Source organism: Sminthopsis crassicaudata, chromosome 2, assembly GCF_048593235.1.
Source record: "Sminthopsis crassicaudata isolate SCR6 chromosome 2, ASM4859323v1, whole genome shotgun sequence".
NCBI classification, from domain to species: domain Eukaryota; kingdom Metazoa; phylum Chordata; class Mammalia; order Dasyuromorphia; family Dasyuridae; genus Sminthopsis; species Sminthopsis crassicaudata.
In genome coordinates this window covers 672171023-672190134 of record NC_133618.1, presented here as the reverse complement: position 1 = coordinate 672190134, position 19112 = coordinate 672171023, and the positions used below count along the sequence as shown (strand labels likewise).

The following is a 19112-nucleotide window of genomic DNA, read 5'->3' as shown; positions in this document are numbered from 1 at the left end:
AATTAATGGCTAATGACGGCTGTCTAGGCTCTTTATGGACTGGCCTTGATGCCTGGGGTGGGGGGGCAGGGACCCCGCTGCCAACTATAGGATGAGATCTGAGCTAAGGATGTTCCTGTGAGTCCCGGGAGGTGGTACTGGCATGGTTGCCATGACAAAAAGGCAGCAGGGGATTGTGGGAGGAAGGCACAGGATCAAATCTGCGCAGTGGCACTTGCTGTGGGACCTGTTAAGTGACTCTTGGCCTGAGTGAGGCCCCAGAAAAGATTCTGAAGCTCTGATTCAGAGCCAGAAGTCACCAGTCCAACCCCTTCATTTATAGATGAGGAAATCGAGGTCCAGAATGCTAAGTGACTTGTCCAAAGCGATGTGGCCTATAAGTGCAGGACTTGAACCCAGACCCAGAGCTCCAAAGCCAGAACACTTTCCTCTCTACTGAGGGCACTTCGCTTTTTGGGGGTGATGAACTGAAATGGATTCAGCCACCGCGAAGAGAGCGGCTCTGGCTCCTTCTCTCTGCTCTCTTTGGGAGAGGCTCTAATGGGGTGTCCCCTCCTTCCTTTCCTGATGAATGGTCCCGAATCAGCAAAAAGGAGGAAGAAAGGCCTGGACTTTCCGAGGAACCTGGGCCTTTTGTATGTGGAAGGCGGGCTGGGCAGTCCCTGGGTAGCCCTTAACAACTTGTTGACCCTGAGTTTTTAGTGTAAAAACCCCCAAAACCACAACAACCTGGATTCAAGAGCAAGAAGGGACCGCTCCTTCTGATCCAAAGATCCAGTCAGAATTTGAAGAAAGAAGCTCAGAAGCTAGAAGATTCCTCTCCCCCTCCCCTCCTCTTCCCCCTTCCTTTTTTCCTTCCTTTCCTAACTCTCCTCCCCTCTAACTTCCCTGAATTGGTGTTATCTCTGTGTAGTCTTCCCTCCCCCTTCCCTCCCCTGTAGTTCGCGCCATTTAAAAGGGCAGGTCACTAAAAAGCGCCTTGTGCGTGTGATTGTCACTGGCAGCAGGTTTCCACTCCTAATTTGGTTTGGCTTTGACCAATAGGAAAAGTTCCTCCTGTCTTCCCTGAGTGCTTTCCCGGAGCTCGTAGGGCCATCTGGGTGGATGGTGTGTGGGGCTGTGGTTCAGGGACCCTCCCGGCGGGCACTGGGCTCTGAGAAGCCCCTTTAATCTCCCAGCATGCATTGCCACTTCCCAGAAGTTGTTTTCCCAGCTTTGGGAAATCTGGACGTTTTTCTTTTAAGTCATAGTTCTTCACCTGAAGCATTATTCCTCTGGGCTTGGAAGCTGTGATTGAATCAGTTTCCCGTTGCCTTTTCTGTCCCTTGTTCCCCATGTTTTTTTTTTTTGTTTTTTTTTTTTTTTTGTTCTTGTATTGTAATGTAAGCTCTTTGAAGGCAGAGACTGTCTCCCTTCTGCATTTATATTCCCTGGACTTAGCGTAATGCCAGCACAGAGGAAAGTGCTTAATGAATGTTCTTTCATTATTTACTGAAGAAACACCAGGCCCTTGCTATGAAAGTTAAAGCAGCATTCCCAGCTGACATTTCGAGGCACGGGAACTGTGCTCAGGACCTGAAGCATGTTGGGAAGTGAGAGAAACTGAGCTGCAGATGAATGTTTTACCGCAGGGGACGGGGAACGTGAATCATTGTGCTTGGTTTCTTTACACGTTGTTTCCCGATGACTTGTTATCGTTTATGGGCTGACGAGGGCTTCCGAACCTTGCTTACCGTGCGTGTTTTCTGTTTCCCCCCAGAGTGGCCAGAAAACAGATGAAGAACAAGAGTCGTGCTCTACAGGTCAGTGATCTACTCATTCTAATTCACTCAGTCCAGGATGGCGACAAACGCTTCCACGGAAATAAGATTTTCTTGGGGAAAGTATGGGGGGCTTGGGCCCCGGCTTGGGCCCGAGTCCCGGTCACTGCTTAGTGAGTTTGACTTTTTGTGGCCGTTGGTGCTGATTGTCTCCAGCTGCTGGTGGCCCTGGCTCGGATGCTCGGGACTCCTGCCCTGCCAGGGATGTTCAGAAAGGATTTGTCAAGGGATGAGCTCCTCGTGGTTCCCAGGGAATCACTTTGGGGCTGTCGGTGGGGGAAGGGCTGTTTCCTCAGCATCCCGTGCCCAGGGTGGGGTTCTTGGTTCCTTTAGGAGCCAGCCCAGTGGCACACGGGAGGAAGGAGGCTTGAAGCTGGTCCCTGTTAAATGTTGTTGGAAAGGAGCTGCAACATTGTAAATGAAGGAAGCTCCTAATGAGCCAGAGTGGCCCTACGGTCCCCCTGGCTGGGGGGACAAAGACCAGGAAGGTGATCCCTACCTGCAGGAAGCTTCTGTTTAATGGCGGGATAGAGAGGAAACGTACAAGGACATATAGAATAAATGCAAAGAACCCTGAATGCGTCCTTTGTAGAGGTGGTGGATGACGGGCACGGAGTCTGCAAATACGGTCTGACTCAGTGGGTGTGCATCCCAGTCCCTGCCATCTATAGAATCTGTTTCATGGGATAGTTTGCTGGGGATGGGCGGGGAGAGATGGATGCGATCAGAAATGAAGGTTAAATAAAGGCAGAAGCCATCGTTCAGTTTAAAAACTGTGGTTTTAAAGGGGGAAGCGCTTCCGTAGCTGAAGCAGAGCTGTTCCACTCTGGAGACTGAGGGCTGCTGGGCTTTTGTGAGTGTGATAGTGCTGTGTGATAGGAGGCTTTTGTTTTGTTTTGTTTTGTTTTTTCCTTTTTCTTTGCTGAGGCATTTGGGATTAAGTGACTCGCCCAGGGTCACACAGCCAGGAAAGTTAAGTGTCTGAGGCTGGATTTGAACTCGGGTCCTCCTGACTTCAGGGCCGGCGCTCCATCCACTGCACCATTTAGCTGCCCCGCTAGAAGGTTTTCATGGAAACAGGCTTCCCTTGAGAAACTTTACATCCAAGGCTTCTTCCCATGATGATGTTGTCTTCCCAGGAGGACACAGGTTCTTTAGGAGCAAGAGCTCGGACTTTGCTTTGGAGACACACAGTAGGTGCTTACCAAAAGCTGGTTGAGTAATGGAAGCTGACCTGGGACAGACCTAGGGCGTTCCCTGCCATGAGGATAAAATACGACCTCCCAAGCGAGGCAGCTCTGGAGTCAGGGAGGCTCCGGGTCAGGTGGGACCTCAGATCCTCATTAGCAGGGCGCTCCTGGGCGAGCCGTTTAATCCCTCCCTGTTTCCTCACCTGTAAAATCTGGGTACTACTGTGCTTTGTTGCGAGGCACCCATGACATCCTTGTAAAGCACTTAGCTGGGCGCACTTTGGCTGCTCTTGTTATTTCTGTCTGTGTGACCTGATTACCTCAGTCTCTTCAACTATAAAATGGGGATAACAATAGCACCACCTCCACTTGGCTTGAGAGGATCACACGGACGCTCTTTGTAAACAGCCCTTGCTGTAGTGCCTGGAACCTGGGAGGTGCCATGAACCTGGGCATCCTGCCCTCCCCTCGCCCGTCCCGGGCGCTCTGGCTCCCGCAGGCCTTGCCAGGATTCTTGTGGCCTCTGCCTCTTGGGAACTCTGTGTCACAGCCCGGCTCTGACCCACTGTCCTCCTCATTCTCCCCTCACCCGTCCCAGGCCAAAGCCCGCTTCTCCGACTCGGCTCGGCGGCAGTGACTGAGGGGAAGCGTGGCCAGGCCGATGTCATCGTCTGCTCCTGTCCCTGTCCCTGAAAGTCCCCCGGCTGTCCGCTCCAGTAACGACGCGCTCCCGCCTCCTGCCTTTGGTTGCTGAAGGTTTTTCTGCTCCGTATTCTGCACATACGGGGGCCCCGTCCTCCTATGACGTTGTCTCCGGGGGCCATTGTTATTTCCCCAGCGGGGTTGGATGGGTCAGAAAATGGAATGGAAAAGTCTAGCTGGATAGCAGGAGAGGTTTCAGAGGAAGCATAATGAGCGCCATTTTGGACATGGGATGTCTATGGGGCATTCGGGCTGAGGTTCTCGAAGATGGCTTAGGATGAGCCGTGTCCCCACGTAACTCCACTTACAGTCTTCACTTTGGCAATCTCAGTGATGGGACAGCTCAGTATTCATGGAGATCAAGCTTAGACATCATTGAGTCTTTTGAAATGCGGAAGAACACCGAGCAGCATCTGGGAGAAGAGACTAAGTCCATATTATTTAAATTATCTTTTGGTTTTACTGTTGCCTTTTTTTTTCTTTGGATCTGTGATTTCAGGAGTGCTCAGAGATCCCTGTGAGGAATCCGTCTCTGTCACACACAGATAGCACTTCAGTTCAGGAGTGTTCGACCTTTCCCAAGTTGGCATCAGTTAATGTTTCGTTTTGTTTTCTGCGTGACAAACTTGACAAGCAGGAACATCCTCTACCCAGATCTTGCTCTGGTGACTGGTGGTCCTTCAGGGATATTAGCATAGCACCGGCTCGAGTAGATCCGGCGTAGCAGAAAGACTTCCATTCATGGAGGCTCGGGATGTCCGTTCTTTGGACACTAGCCATGGAGAGCTCCGAGGCTGAACCTGGAGACTGCCCGCCAGACGGGAACTGTGGCTGGCCACAGCTTCTCCCGAAGACCATCGCGAAGAGCTGGGATATGGCCATTACTGAGAGGAAGTTCTTCCCTGGCCCCGAGATAGCACAGTTTCTCAAATTCTGGAAGGACGTCTTTAAAAAATAGACTTTCCTCCGAGTGAATATCACCTGATCAAAAACTGGGCCGTCCTCTCTGATCGGTGGGCAGCTTGGAGGGGCTCGGTCTGCAGATGTGCCCGACCAGAATGCTTTGCTTTTGCTCTGCTTTATTCTGCTGGGACTTTTGTTCAGCTCTGACGGGGTCTCCAACAGTCTTGAGAGTCCGGTGCTTGACTTTTCTCCGGAGGCAGAGCTCGGGGCCAAAGGGCCTGACCAGTTCATGGCCTTGCTGGCCTGTGGGGGTTCCAGAGGGCTTTGCAAACATGTTGCACTGCTGTCTGCGCACCTGGGGGAGAGGGGCTGTTTCAAATGGACTTTTTCTGGTGGGGAGGAAGGCAAGTGGGAGGAAGGAAAGCACCCGTCATTTTCAGAAGACATTACAGCGCGTTCTGCTCAATGACCCCGAGCTTACCCTCGGAAGAAGAAGGGCTTTTTAACCTCTTTATTTTTCTGGCCCCATCACACGCCTGAAAGTGATGGAATACCGCTAAAGGCCTGAAGCCAAAACTCATCCAGAGGGCAGTGGGGGAGAGCCTGGGCTCTGTATCGAGTGCTTGGCAAAGAGTCGGCGCTTAATAAATGCTTGTTGATAGAGCAATGCTGGGGGTGGGCAGGCTACATTGCTTTCCAAATCAGAACTTGCACAGAAAAAATGAGTGTCATTAAATAAATGTATAATAGGAGAATGCACATGTGTATCCCTGAGCAAGTCATTAAACCTATTAATTCCTCAGTTTACTTGTCTATAAAATGGACTCAGTGCTAGTTGCACTCCCTACACTTTAGGATGGTTGTGAGGGAAACCATAAAACTTTTTAGAAGTGGGAAAGCTGTATGTTTTTCTTACCGGCAGAATTCCTTGATGAAAGACCTGGAATAATAGGCCACCATAATAGCAGTTGTTAAACTGAATTAACTTTTCCTAAGACTAACCATCTCTAGTTCCTATAGGAAAAAACTTATGCTTCTTACAGTAAAGCCACTTAGTAAACTCAGCAGGGGAGGCGGGCGGGGGCTTCTTCATGTGGGGTCCCTCATTCCCCCATTTGTACTCTGGCCATTTCCTTGAGTTTGGCTTGAGATATTCAGTCTCGCTTTGATGGGTGGGGATTTGATTTTTTCATTGATGGGGGACTCTCAGATAAGGAGACATCCTCCGTGAGACTGGATGGACCCTCAGCTTAGAGCCTCACAAAGCTGACTGAGACTACAGCCATTAATTCTGCACCAGCTGTGTACCAGGCAGGCATTGAGCTAGAGATACAAAAACCAAAACCAAAGTACCTTTTCCTTCATGGAGCTTACATCCTGTTGAGGGAAGAGTTAATAGACCAGGATTCAAATCTTGCCTTTGACACCTTAATTTTTAATGTCTCAGTCAGGTCCTATAAAACAAGGGAGCATGTCAGATAATAAGGAAGATCTGGGGTCCACTTCATTAGAGGGGACCATGGACTCTTTAATAAAGTACCATTGGCTCAGAGCTCTATTTCTGTCTCTTTTTATGTGGATTGGAAAACTGTAATCCCCACAATTCATCCATTCCCCCATTTATAGATTTAGAGCTGAAAGAGACCCATAGGATGTCTTGTCCTTGTCCTTGCTTTATAGATGGGGAAACTGAGGTTGAGTGATTTGTCAGGGATCTCACAGAGGCTAAGTTTCTGAGGCAAGATTTAAATATCGAATGACATTTGTGGGAAAAACAGTTAAGAGAAAGAAAGGACTAGAAATAATGTTTTTTAATGGCAGTTGAGGGATGATTGGGCAGTATATTGGAGGCTGGCGGGGAGAGCTGCTCTTGTAAGCAGCTCTGTAAGACCAGTGCCCCATGTGCCCCATCATTCTTTTTCTTTTTTAAACAATAGCTTTTTATTTTCAAAATAAATGCAGACAAGTTTTCAGTATTCACCCTTGCAGAACCCTGCGTTCCAAATTTTTTCTCTCCCTTCCCCCAGCCCTTTCCCTGAGACAAACAGCAAGTTTGTTTTAATTTTATTACATATATAAAACATATAATTAATATATGTTAAATCTACAATTCTGGAAGAATATTTCCACAATTATCTTGCTGCACAAGAAAAATCAGATCAAAAAGGAAAAAAAATGAGAAAGAAAACTAAAAGTAAACAACAGCAACACAAAGATGACAATACTACGCTGTGGTCCATGTTCAGTCCCCAGGCTGTCTCTCACATCTCTCTGGGAACTGGCCCGAATCGCCTTGCTGTTGACGAGAGCCCCGCCCGTCAGCATTGAGCATCACATAAACTTGTTGTACACTGATCTCCTGCTCGCTTTCCTCAGCATCAGTCCCCGTAAGTGTCCCCAGGCCTCTCTGAAGTCCTCCCGCTGGCCGTTTCTCCCAGAACGATAATATTGCATAAGCTCCATGTGCCATCGCTCATTCAGCCGTCCCCCCTGAGGGGCGTCCATCAGCTCCTCGCCACCGCAGCCGGGGCGACCACCAGCCTTTGTGCCCCATCACCCTGAATCCTGGGTGTAACCCGACGGCCCAGGAGACTCCCGGTTGTTGGCCCGCACTCTCCCTGGGGACCGGCCTGGCTGGTTCTTCCTTGTGACTCCCTCCCCGCCACATGCTGCAGCCTGCTCGCCCGCGCCGTGCCCGTCTCTGAGCCCGCCATGTCTGTGACTCAGCCAGACCGCAGCTCTGCAAACATCAAAATGACCGAATAACATTTGTGGAAAACAGTTACGAGAAAGAAATGACTAGAAAGAAGGGTTGGTTTTGTTTTTTTTTTAATGGCATTTGAGGGATGATTGGCCAAAGCAGGGGAGGCTGGCAGGGGAGCAGCTTTCTGAAGTTAAGGAGAAGGCGTGCTCCCTGGAGACTGCTGAGGGGCGCCGGAGTCCAGCTTTGCCGTTCCATCATGCTCTGGGGCATGTGGTAGTTCGAGTTGTGGTAGTTCCACTAAGCTGGGAAAGCCCTCTATCCACTGAGTCACGTAGCTGTCTCCATTCCACTGGAGAAAAGGAAAAAAAAGAAATATGAGTGTCTAGATTGGATCTGAGGGCTGTGGGAATCCCTTTTTATCTGGGAGATTGTGATTTCATAATTCTTTCTAGGTGTGGATGGAGCTTGTGATCCACATGAAATTCTGACTCATTAAACTGGAAATTCTTCCTAACTTATCATTTTATCTTTCTGGCCCATCCACACCTTCTCTGTTGCCTGGAACCCCTGAGAGATTTAGTGATTCCATAAGTCTGTGCTAGAGGTGAGATTTGAACTCAGGACTTGCTGGCTCCAAGCTGGCTGGGGGGTCATTCCAACTTGGGGATTCAGTGAGGATTTGGAGAAAAGGCTAGCCGGCCCACCTGCCTCCATGCTTCATACCCCGCAAATGGACTCTCAGGCTGTAATTACCTTAGGTGGTAAATTTTCTGGGAACTAGTGACTTATTCTGTGGGATTTAAACTAGAGAACAGTCTCTCTTCAGATGCATTTATGGTGTAAATATGAAATAGGCAGATGGAGTGACACAGACTGCCGGTATCCCCCTGTGACGGTGTTCAGAGGGAAAGTTTGACAGAGACCCCCCCAGCCTCGTCTTCCCAAAGGGCTGCTCCCCCTGAAACCTTTGCTGTTAAAGGAACTCATCCGTCAGCTTCTCCAGGTAGCCCTGCCCACTGGATTAGTGGCTCTCCTCGGCGGGGACCCTCTTGCATAAGAGGCAATGTGTCCTCTAGAACCGCAGATGTTAAAGAAGCGTTTCAGAGGAAGTAGTTGTGTCTGAAAGTTGCCATTTCATAACCCACCCTCTGATTTAGAGTCCAGCACCATTTATTCTTGGTTCATTTTTTAAAATCACTCTTAGGTGAAGTCTGATATTAGTCTTTGGAAGTTTTAGAGAATTAGAAATGAATAATCCCCCAATTGGTAAAGGAGGGCCTGCAGAAGGGCATCATCTGACTGCATCGGGGGACAAATGTGGAATGACAAAAAGAAGTTAGGGGGAATTTTACAAAAAAAGAGATGTGGTATAAGACTGTTGGAACAAAGTTACTTTTATAGAGTGAGGAGTTGATGCTACCCAGCTTAGTTAATTCTATGGCATCTTTATAATATCTCAGTAATATTTTATTTTTCTTATAATTAAGTGACTTGCCCAGGGTCACCCAGCTAGTGTTAAGTATGGAGGCCAGATTTGGATTCTAGAAACCATGTTCTTTCCCCCTGTCCCCTGCATCTTTACAGTATCAAAAGCCCTCATCATGAACTTATGGGAGACACTAGTGGCCAAGAGTGCCACAGATCGGGCAAAGATGGCTCCCTCTCTGTATTGTTAAAAGAAATGTCCACATAGATGAGATCCACTTATCCACAGTATAGAAGAATTATCCTGAAAGAAACAAACATGGAGGAGATTACAGTTCCATTGAAGGGCTAGAGTGTCACAATTTTTCAAGGACCAGCATCCAAGGAAGGAAGATGGACAAAGTAGAACCTTTTTTTTTTCCCCCTGACAATATTCATTTTTGTTACTTTATATTCATAATTTCTTTGGGGGAGATTTTTCCAAGAGGATCTCTTTTCTTCTTACTGCTGTACTCGATTAATTTAAAGATAGGTGCTTCTGAAATTATGTAGACTGCAATGTGGGCTTTTCTATTTGTAAATTGAATGATTGCAAATTAACAGGGGGAAACGTTGTTTAAAGGAATTCTGAATAAAAAGCTTTTAAAAAGTGAAGTCATATTTGATATGAATCATTATCTACTAATTTAATTAAAAAACAAAGACCAGGTTATCTATATTTAGAAAAATATGATCATATATTATTTGGGAAAAAAAGAAATATTCTTTACTTACAAAATGAAATCTTTTACTATTTATTTTTGTCTGACACAATTTGCATTCCCCAATCCTGGATGATGATGATGATTTTTTTTTTTTTAAGAATCTAGAATTAGATATTTTAAATTTCTTTGCAGAGTTGGTGGGCCATTTTATAACTCCATCCACAGTGTATTGTAGACTTGTTTTAAATTTTTTCATTTTATTTTACATCACCTCCAAAAAATTAACAAGTTGTACCATTTGTGAAAAGTAGAAACTTAGTGTTTGATTTTTATTTCCCTTATTAGTTCTTGGAAAGGGTCCATTATAGGATGGCTAATAGTTACCAGTCATTCTTTTAAGAAGAGTTTGTTCACATCTTTGCCCGCTTATCCACTGAGAAATGGCTTCTGATCTTACCCATTTATGTTGGTTTCCTTTATGGCTTAGATAGCAAACCTTCATCAGAGATTTGTTTCCCTCATTGATCATATTAATTTTGTTTGTACAAAGCTTCATTCAGTCAAAAAGATCCAGTTTACTTTTTGTGATCACCTCTATCCCCTGTTTGGCTATTAATTCATCCCCTAGCTCTAAGTGTGAAGACACTGGATCTGATTCTCTTCTAATTTTTTTTTTTTCTTTTATGAAATGACTGCCAATATTCAAATCACATTTCTGTTTTGTGATGTGTGGTGCAGAGTGTTGGTCTAAACTGAATTTTTATCAGACAGATCCTGTAATTTTTTCAGATAGGGTATTCTTCCCTAAGTAATTTATATTCATGGATTTATCAAATTGTTTCTGATTCTTTTTTTGATCTGGTCTGTACCATCAACTTTTCAATTTTTTGAAGTTCCCAGTTTGAGAGAATGATTTGAGATCTGGACATGCTAAATGAATACTCTCTATTCCTAGTTTTATTTTCATGATTCCCCTTGAGATTCTGGACTTTCTGTTCTTTCACATTAATTTTGTTGTTATATGTCAAGCTTAGTAAAGTGGCCCCTTTGTAGTTTGATTTATGTAGCATTAATCTGGAAATTTAAGTTAGCTCTTTTTGTCCTCTTTATTATATTGGTTCCTCCCATCCAGGAACAGTGCCAAATACCTCTTTATTTAAGTTAAGTTATTCTTTATTTATTTAAATAGTGATTTATCATTGTGTCCATGGTTGTCTTGGCACCTGACTTAGTAGATTCACTCCCAGTTATTTTTGCATTTTGTATCTGTTTTTAAGGACTTTTCTTTCTGTTAATCCCTTCAGGATTTTATTATTCCTAGATAGAAATATTTTTAGTTCTTGTGAATTTATTTTACTGGTTCTAGCACTGAAGCCATTGTCTTCATTTCTTTGCTGATTCCTTAGGATTTTCTAAGTAAACAATCCTGTCATCAGTACATGTCTAATAATAATTAACTTTTGTAGATCACTTTGAGATTATAAAGTGCTTTATAAATATTATCTCTCATTTATGCTTAATAACCCTGGGAGGTAAATGATGTTTTTTTATACAGCAGGCCACTGAGATAGGTTAGTATACTTGGCCAAAATCATACAAGTGAGAAGTGTCTGAAGCTATTCTTGAACCTAGATTTTTCTGACTCCTGCCCATTGCATCTCCAGCCACCAATAAGGGAGTTTTATCTCCTCTGCCCAGGTTTCTCTATTTTCTCCCTTTTTTGGTGACATTTCTAGAATTTTATTAAATACCAGAGGGCAAAATGGAGCTTGAATGTGTTCATGTTTGGGTAGGACACAGCATTGTTGTAAGGAGTTTTGGAGACCCCCATTAATAACTGGGGACATGAGGAAGTGTCTCCTATAGAAAGTAGCTTTTGATGGGAGTCTGGAAAAAGAAAAAAAGGAATTATGAGTAGAGGGAGAAAGCTGGCCAGTGTGGAGGGAAAAAGAGGGCTCGGGTTGTTAGCTGTGAGAAATAGCCTTGCCAGGCCAGGGGGCCGTACGGGCGGGGTGGCCCGCCAGCCTGTGGGTGAGCCCCGGGAGCAGGGAGTTGCTGAATCACACCCAGCTCCAGAATTGACTCAGAGAGCCAGGGATGAGGCTTCTTGTGGTTGAATGAATTAAAAGAAATATCATCTTTGAGTAAGTCTCTGCCACCAGTTGCTGTTTTTCTCAGTCCCGTGGCTGCTCTTGCCCACTCAGCTTTACGGGGTAACGGCTTCCCTCTTGTCTGTTGGTTTCTTGACACGTCTCACCCGTCGTGAAGGTTTTCCTCCCCCCGCCCCCCCCCCCCCCCCCCCCGCCCATTCACTCTCCTCTCTGTCTGTCTCTGAGTTTGTAGAATCTTTTGATTAATCATTGGAAAATAAGGCTCCATTTCCTCTCTGACAGCTCAGAAAGGCTAAGAAAGAAGCCCGAGTGTTCTTGAAGGAAGGACTTGCCGGTGAAATGCTGAAGTTCTCCAGTTTGGGTCAATTCAGCAAAATATGAAGAGGAGACTGCTAGGAGTCCGAGTTATCAGTGAATAATGGGCCATTCCCTGCCTTCAGAGAGCTTACGTTCTCCTGAGAGTTTCGGCTGTTGTAGCTCATGCAATATGAAACTTGTGCAAATTAGGCAGGATAATTTCTGGAGGAGATGGTGTGATTAGGAAACCACTTATGTAGGGCTTCCCTCAGAGGAAACTCAGGGCTGGGTGAGCTGGAGATGAGGAAGGGACGCCTTTCCAAATAGGGGATGACCCCGGAAAGGTCCCCAAGTAATGACTGCGGCATCCACGTATGGGAAACGTTTAGAGGCTGGCTGCATTGGAAGGGTTCTGCTCAGCTGAATTTTTTCCATTTTTTAAAATTTCTAAATTATATTTTCAACTTATGGAATAAAACAAGCATTTCCATAGCATAGTAGAATAAAAAAGATGATCACATCGAAAGGTGCAATTCACTTTGCACAATTTACTGTTCCTTTCAAATGTACAACATATCATATAAATTTTTTTTTTGGCCTTTTTGCAAATAAGGAAAGGATTTCCTTCTTGACATTCTTAATTGGACCTTCATTTCGCAGACTCTAATAGAATACTTTTTTATTTCTTAAAATCCTTGTCCATCACAGGACAGTTTTGAGTTTGTGTTTTCTTTCCTTTGTAACCCTGGCTCAAAACCTGGTATGCAGTAAGTGCTTAATAGATGTATGTTGACTTGATTTTATTTCATTGAAGTGTTTTGCTTTCTTTTGTAACCCTGGCTCAATCCCTGGTATGCAGTAAGTGCTTAATAGATGCTCGCTGACTTGATTTTATTTCACTGTTGTGTTTTGCTGTCCTTTGTAACCCTGGTGCAATGCAGTAAGTACGTAACAAATGCTTGTTGATACTTGTTTCACCATAGTGGAAATTATTTATAAATATGAAGGTTGAAATTGCCCTGAAGCTTTTCTTCTATGAAACAGAGATATTTAGGGCTGTATCTTGGGAGAGTGTGAGATCACTGTCTTCCTTGTTCCAGCTTTTTTGCCTGGTTATATTAGAAATAAATATAGGAGGGATGGATAGAACACACCAGCCCTGGAGTCAGGAGGACCTAAGTTCAAATCAGCCTTAGACACAACATTTAATTCAGTCTCTCTGCCTTTCTCTGTCTCTGTCTCTGTCTCTGTCTCTGTCTCTGTTTCTCTCTCTGTCTGTGTTTCTCTCTCTGTCTCTGTCTCTCTCTGTTTCTCTCTCTGCCTCTCTCTCCCTGTCTGCTTCTCTGTCTCTGTGTGTCATCTTTCTCTGTCTCTGTTTCTCTCTCTGTCTCTGTCTCTCTGTTTCTCTCTCTGCCTCTCTCTCCCTGTCTGCTTCTCTGTCTCTGTGTGTCGTCTTTCTCTGTCTCTTCCTGTCTCTGCTTATTGCTGTCTCTCTGTCTCTGTCTCTATCTTTACCCTCTTTCTGTCCCACTTGCTTAGCCCCAAGCTTGTTGCCTGCCTGATTTGGATATTGCTGATGTGACTCTTAGAAACGGCTCCTAGATCACAAGGGCCTCGGAACATCTCGTTCCTCCTGGTTCATTTTACAGATGAGGAAATAAAGGCCCAGGAGATTTAAGAGACCTGCCCAGGATGAAATATCAGGCAGGCCCCGGGTCTTCTGACTTCAAACTCAGTGCCCTCGGCTGCTGCTGACAAGTGTTTCCCAGTGCTCCGACAGAAAAGGAGTCAGTCTATGAAACTGCAGACTTTGGGGAGAGACTGTTTCTAAAAGATCTAAACTATATTTAACCCTCACTTCTTTTGTTGGTCTCCCCTTCAGAGCCTCTTTCATCTGGGGGAGGGGGCATTTTAAATGTTTTCTTAATGTTTTTTCCCTTTATTTCTCTTTTTTCCTCCATTTTCTTTTTCCCTTCAGTTTTCTTTCCTTCCCATTCCCTTCCCCCAGCAGCTCAGGCGTTCCAGTGGTTAGCGCACTAAGCCTGGAGTCAGAAAGTTATTGTTGTGGATTGTGCCCCTCTGGACCCCACTGGCCATGGGTTTTTCTTGGTAAAGATCCTGGAGAGGTTTGCTGTTTTCTTCCCCAGTTTTATGTGGGCAGGGAGTGAGTGACTTGCCCAGTTATTAAGGTCTGAGGTGAATTTGAACTCAGATGTCCCTACCGCAGGGGAGATCTCTGGGCAGGGAGCCACTTAGCACGTCCTGAGTTCAGAGCGGGTCTCTGACCTTCCCTCGCTGTGTGGGCCTTGGCAGATCACTTACTCTAGCTTACCTCAGTCTCCTCAACTGTAAAATGAGGATAATAATAGTATTTCTCTTCTGGGGTTGTTGTGGAGATCAAACGAGGTACTGTTTGTAAATCACTTAGTACTGTGCTCGGTATATAGTAGGTGCTCAGTAAATGCTCGTTCCTGACCGTCTCAAGGCTAACGAAGTCTAGGACTTTGCCTGATTTCCATTCTTTCCTGGAGAAGAGAAGACTTGGGCTGGGAATGGGGCTAGGGGATACACAAGAGATCTGCTTTTAGAACAGGGTCATCCTTGGAGAAGGGTTAGCTTTGTTATACTTAGCCTCCGAGGGTGAGCTTTGGAGCATAGGACAGATCCGGGCTGGTTATCTGGGAAAAGATCTATCAACCGCCGCTGGACAAAGGAGAAATGAGCTTCCTTGGGAGGCGGAGCCTGCTGCTCTCCCCCGATGTCTTCATGCCAAAGGGAATGGGGTCTGTTCTGGAGGGGATTCCTTTTCAGCTGTTGGATGAGAGGAGGGCTCCTGAACCTTATGTGTGACATGGATGCCTGGAAGGGTCTGCTGAAGCCGCCCCTTAAATATACACAGTGAAGGAATAGGATTACCAAGAAGCCAAATGGACAAGTACACACCTGGTTAAACTGACAGGAAAAGACAATGTTGGAGGGGAGGTGGGAAAACTGGGACACTGATACGTTGTTGGTGGAGTTGAAATGGATCCAGCCGTTCTGGAGAGCAGTGTAGAACTGTGCTCAAAAAGTTATCCAACTGTGAATCCCCTTTGATCCAGCAGTGCTACTACTGGGCTTATATTCCAAAGAGATCTTATAGAAGGGAAAGGGACCCACATGTGCAAGAATGTTTGTGGCAGCCCTTTTTATGGCGGTAAGGAACTGGGAACTGGGTGGAAGCCCATCAGCTGGAGAATGGCTGAATAAGTTATGGAATATGAATGCTATGGGATATTACTGTTCTATAAGGAATGATCAATAGGAGGATTTCAGAAAGTTCTGGAGAGACTTACAGGAACTGATGCTGAGTGAAATGAGCAGAACCTGGAGATGATTATACACGGCAACAGCAAGATTATATCATTTCTGGTGGATGTGGCTCTCTTCAGTATTGAGATGATCAGGCCAGTTCCAATGATCTTGTGATGAAGGGAGCGGTCTGCACCCAGAGAGAGGACTGTGGGAACTGAGTGTGGATCACAACATTGTAGATTCGGTTTTGTTGTTGTTGTTTGCTTGCATTTTGTTTTTTCCTTCTTTTTTTTTTTTCTTTTTTGATCTGATTTTTCTTGGGCAACATGATAATTATGGAAATATGTATGAAAGAATTGCACATGTTTAAACTGTATTGGATTACTTGCCATCTAGGGGAAGGAGTGGGAGGGGAAGGGAGGAAGGAAAAAATTTGGAACTCAAGGTTTCGCAAGAGTGAATGCTGAAAACTCGCCATTCAAATAAAAAGATTTATTTTAAAATGGACATTGATTTCAGCCTAGAGAGACCCGAGGTCTGGTCCCCCTGAATTTCTGGGAATCTTCCCTGTCGTAACGGTTGTGATGAATATCGGTCAGGATCGATCACGATCTTGGGTAACGAATTTCAGGGAGCAAGTTGGTTCTCAGTCAAGGCAGATTATAGTCCAGACTATGAGCTGGCCTTAGTCTTTAAGGACCTAGCAGCAAGCTAGAGAAAGGGGCCCATGTTTGTAGACTTTTCTGGGCCAGGTTGAGTCAGTTCCCTGCAAAGAACAAAGAACTAGGCTGTGGCTGCCCACTCATCCAGATGCCAGGGGCTCTGCCCACCCAGCCAGGTGCCGGATGCTTGGCTCGGGCTATGGGTTCTAAGATTTCAGTAATCAAGGTCAATCATATTTGTGTGCACTCCCCAACAGCCTTTGTTACTGGGCGGTTTCCCCCGGGATAAGGGATAAGGCAAAGGCTAAAGCCAATCCCATGGATGGGTTTTTAGGGGCTCAAATGAATCTGCCAGTGAGTGACCAGCACTTTACGTTCTGCCCACCGGTCCTGGCTCTGCGAGGCTTTGGGGGCCAGCCCTGTTACCTGCACCAACTTGTTTCCAGTCCAGTAGAGCCTGGGCTTCCTGTGGGGTCACCTGCCTGGTTCCTGGGGGGTTTGTGAGAGTGAAAGAACAAAAAGTAGGACTCTTGGCAGTGGCCACATTGCAGCCACCACATCCCTTCTTTCCGGCTTCAGCCCGCGTGATTTCCATCTGCTGATCCTACAGTCTGAGGCAGCGGCCCCACGATGGTGGCAAGGGCTAAGGAGGCAGCGTCTATTTTAGCAGCTCAGAAGATTTATTTTAAATCTAACTTGGGTTAGATAACAATGTGGCCTCTTTGGGCATTTGTCCCTTCTGTATTTTTTTACTCCACATCCCTGAAGTATTTTATAAAGGTTTGTAATCATACTTTGTAGATCTATAGAAAGGAAGCATCAGCAGTTTTGGGGAATAAAGACTTAAAAAAAAAAGACTTAAAAAAAGACTAAAAAAGAAGACTTAAAAAAATAAAGACTTAAAGAAAATTTCTACTTTGTTTCCTTTTTGTCAACTGAAAGGGAATTCTGGAATAGATTTCCTGACTCTTAGGATATGGGAAGTGTCAGTTAAATGATGTCTGGGCTCGATACTTTCTTCCCCCTAAAATGAGGTAGAGTTTCAGCCCAGTGATCTCCGAAGTCCTTCCAGGTCAGAACCATGATCCGAAGATACAACTGCTAAATAATGGAGATGGTGATTCTAAAAAACACAGAAAAAAAAATCTGGGCATATACATATTAAGCAATTACTGGCTAATTTTAAAATAGTGGCTTTTGTTTCCCAGAAAACATTAGCTCTACTTTTTTTTTTTTTTTTTTTAATTTGAGAAATGGATTCATAGGTAGTTGAAAATAAAATATATTTAAAAATCAGTACTTGTGACTCCCATGCTTCCACCTTGGGCTGATTCTGCAGTTGGAGATTGTTGCCGTTCCCTTGTTTTTCATTGTGTCTGATTCTTGGTGAGAAAGCATTTTGTAATTATGCAAATTATGGAGTGATGTAGAAACACTAGTTACTGTTATCATTATGGCCCTGCCTTTGTATCCCTCCACCCTCCCTGCCTTGTTTAAACCCTATTTCCCCTTAGCACCTAACCTAGAATCTGTAAATGTGGGTGTCCAGGGTCTAAAAACTGGAGAAGTTTTCCTTTTTATGAGGGCGTGAGCGTGCTGGGGGGACTCTTTGTGCCCTTCCCTCCCCTCAGTCTTTTCTCAAAAGTCACAGCTCTTGGACCTGGGTGAATTCGTGCGAGTAAGGGATTGATATGAGCAAATTGCGGATCCCATTTTTGGTCCTGGTGTGATTACTTTGCAGGTTTTGTGAAAATTAATGAGAACATGCAGCCAGGGATTTCCCGGTGCCTTCTGGATGCTCCAATCATGCAGATTAATTCTTTTATCTGTTGATTTCTAATTCCAAAGGCCTCACCCCCCCTTGATAACAGTAGGCAGTGGGGTGGAGCAGGGGCAGCTAATACTTTAGCATCCTGATGTCTGGAAAGCCGCTCTGACATCATTTAATCATTTAAGCAAAGGTGCTTTGATTAGGCGCCTTTGATGTGCTGGTCACTGGGAGGGAAGCCCTCTCCCTGGCTCCTTCCCTGCCCTCATGAGACATTCAGTCTCACTGACTTATCACTGACTCTGGGATACACCATTTTATTGTGAATTTTAAATATTTAAATATTAAATATTTAAGGAGCACCAACTATGGCTCTGCCTTGGAGGAGTGTTGGATGCCTCCTGCCTGAGAGAGAATTTGAGTTGCAATAATTAGTCAACAAGCATTTATTAAACCCTTACTGTGAGCAGATGCTGCTAAGTGCTAGGGGCATGGAGAAAGGGGGGGAAAAGCCGCATCTCTGGTCTCAAACAATTTATATATTGGAGCTGGGCTTGAAAGAACAGGTGAGGGGGAAGAGGGAAGATCAGAGACTCAGTATTAGAGTTCATCATATTCTCTTGCATTTTACAGATTGGGAAACCAAGGCCCAGAGTGGTTTTATTTTCCCCCCACAAGCAGGGAGGAGCAGATCTAGGTTGTTCGACCATAAATTTTTTGTTCTACTATGTTACCTCTTGGGGCAGCTAGTAGGTGGTACAGTGGGCCTGCAGTCAGAAAAAAGCCATCTTCCTCAGCCCAGAAGCTTAATACCAGTGTGACCCTGAGCAAATCATTTCATCCCGTTTGCCTCAGTTTCCTCATCCATTAAATGAGTCAGAGAAGAAAATACCAAATTATTCTGGTATTTCTGCCAAGAAAACCCTCCAAATGGGGGTATGAAGAGTAAAAACTAATCACAACAACAAATGTTTCCTGCATGTGGAGCTTTTATACAGAAATACTCTCCGAGCCCGACTTCATGCCAGGGGCCGATCCAGAGGAACAAGGGACGTAGAGCAGGTCGCTGATCTAAGGAGGTGTCTGGCTCTTATTTGAGACTAATTGTAAGAAAATACCCCGAAGGACATCTCCCAGAAGAACCGTGGGAGCCGGATGTTCTCCAAGGTCACCTGCCACCTCGTTTTTCAGAGAAGGACGCCAAGAGGTGCCAAGATAAGCGGCGGTGTAGGGGTTAGACTTTGCTCCAGTCCCTCCCAGTCTGGGGCTTTCTCTGCTTCCCCTTCCTTAGAAAATGGCTGGGGCCCGAGGAAGAGAAAGGGACAGACCACAAGAAGCCGGTGGCCAGCGAGCAGAGAGGGGAAAGGAGAATTGTTCCCTGGGTTCCGGTCCATAAAAACAATGGCGTTCCTGACAGAAATGGACGCAGTTTGGATCTGGAGAGTGCAGAGTCATAGGTTAAAGTTCCCCCATTGTGCTTGAGTCAGAGTCCTCTCCATTATTAACCCAACAGTGACCCCGCAGCTTGTTTG

At 45.4% G+C, this 19112-nt stretch overlaps 1 protein-coding gene across 1 annotated transcript in view; it reads left to right on the top strand.

Annotated features, from left to right (window-relative positions):
* The window catches only part of SGMS1 (sphingomyelin synthase 1), a 176985-nt gene that overhangs the window by 75866 nt on the left and 82007 nt on the right, over window positions 1-19112 (top strand). Inside the window, exon 4 of the mRNA XM_074297073.1 lies at window positions 1760-1802. The gene's annotated coding sequence lies outside the window, so the exon portion shown is untranslated. The remainder of the gene's footprint in view (window positions 1-1759; window positions 1803-19112) is intronic.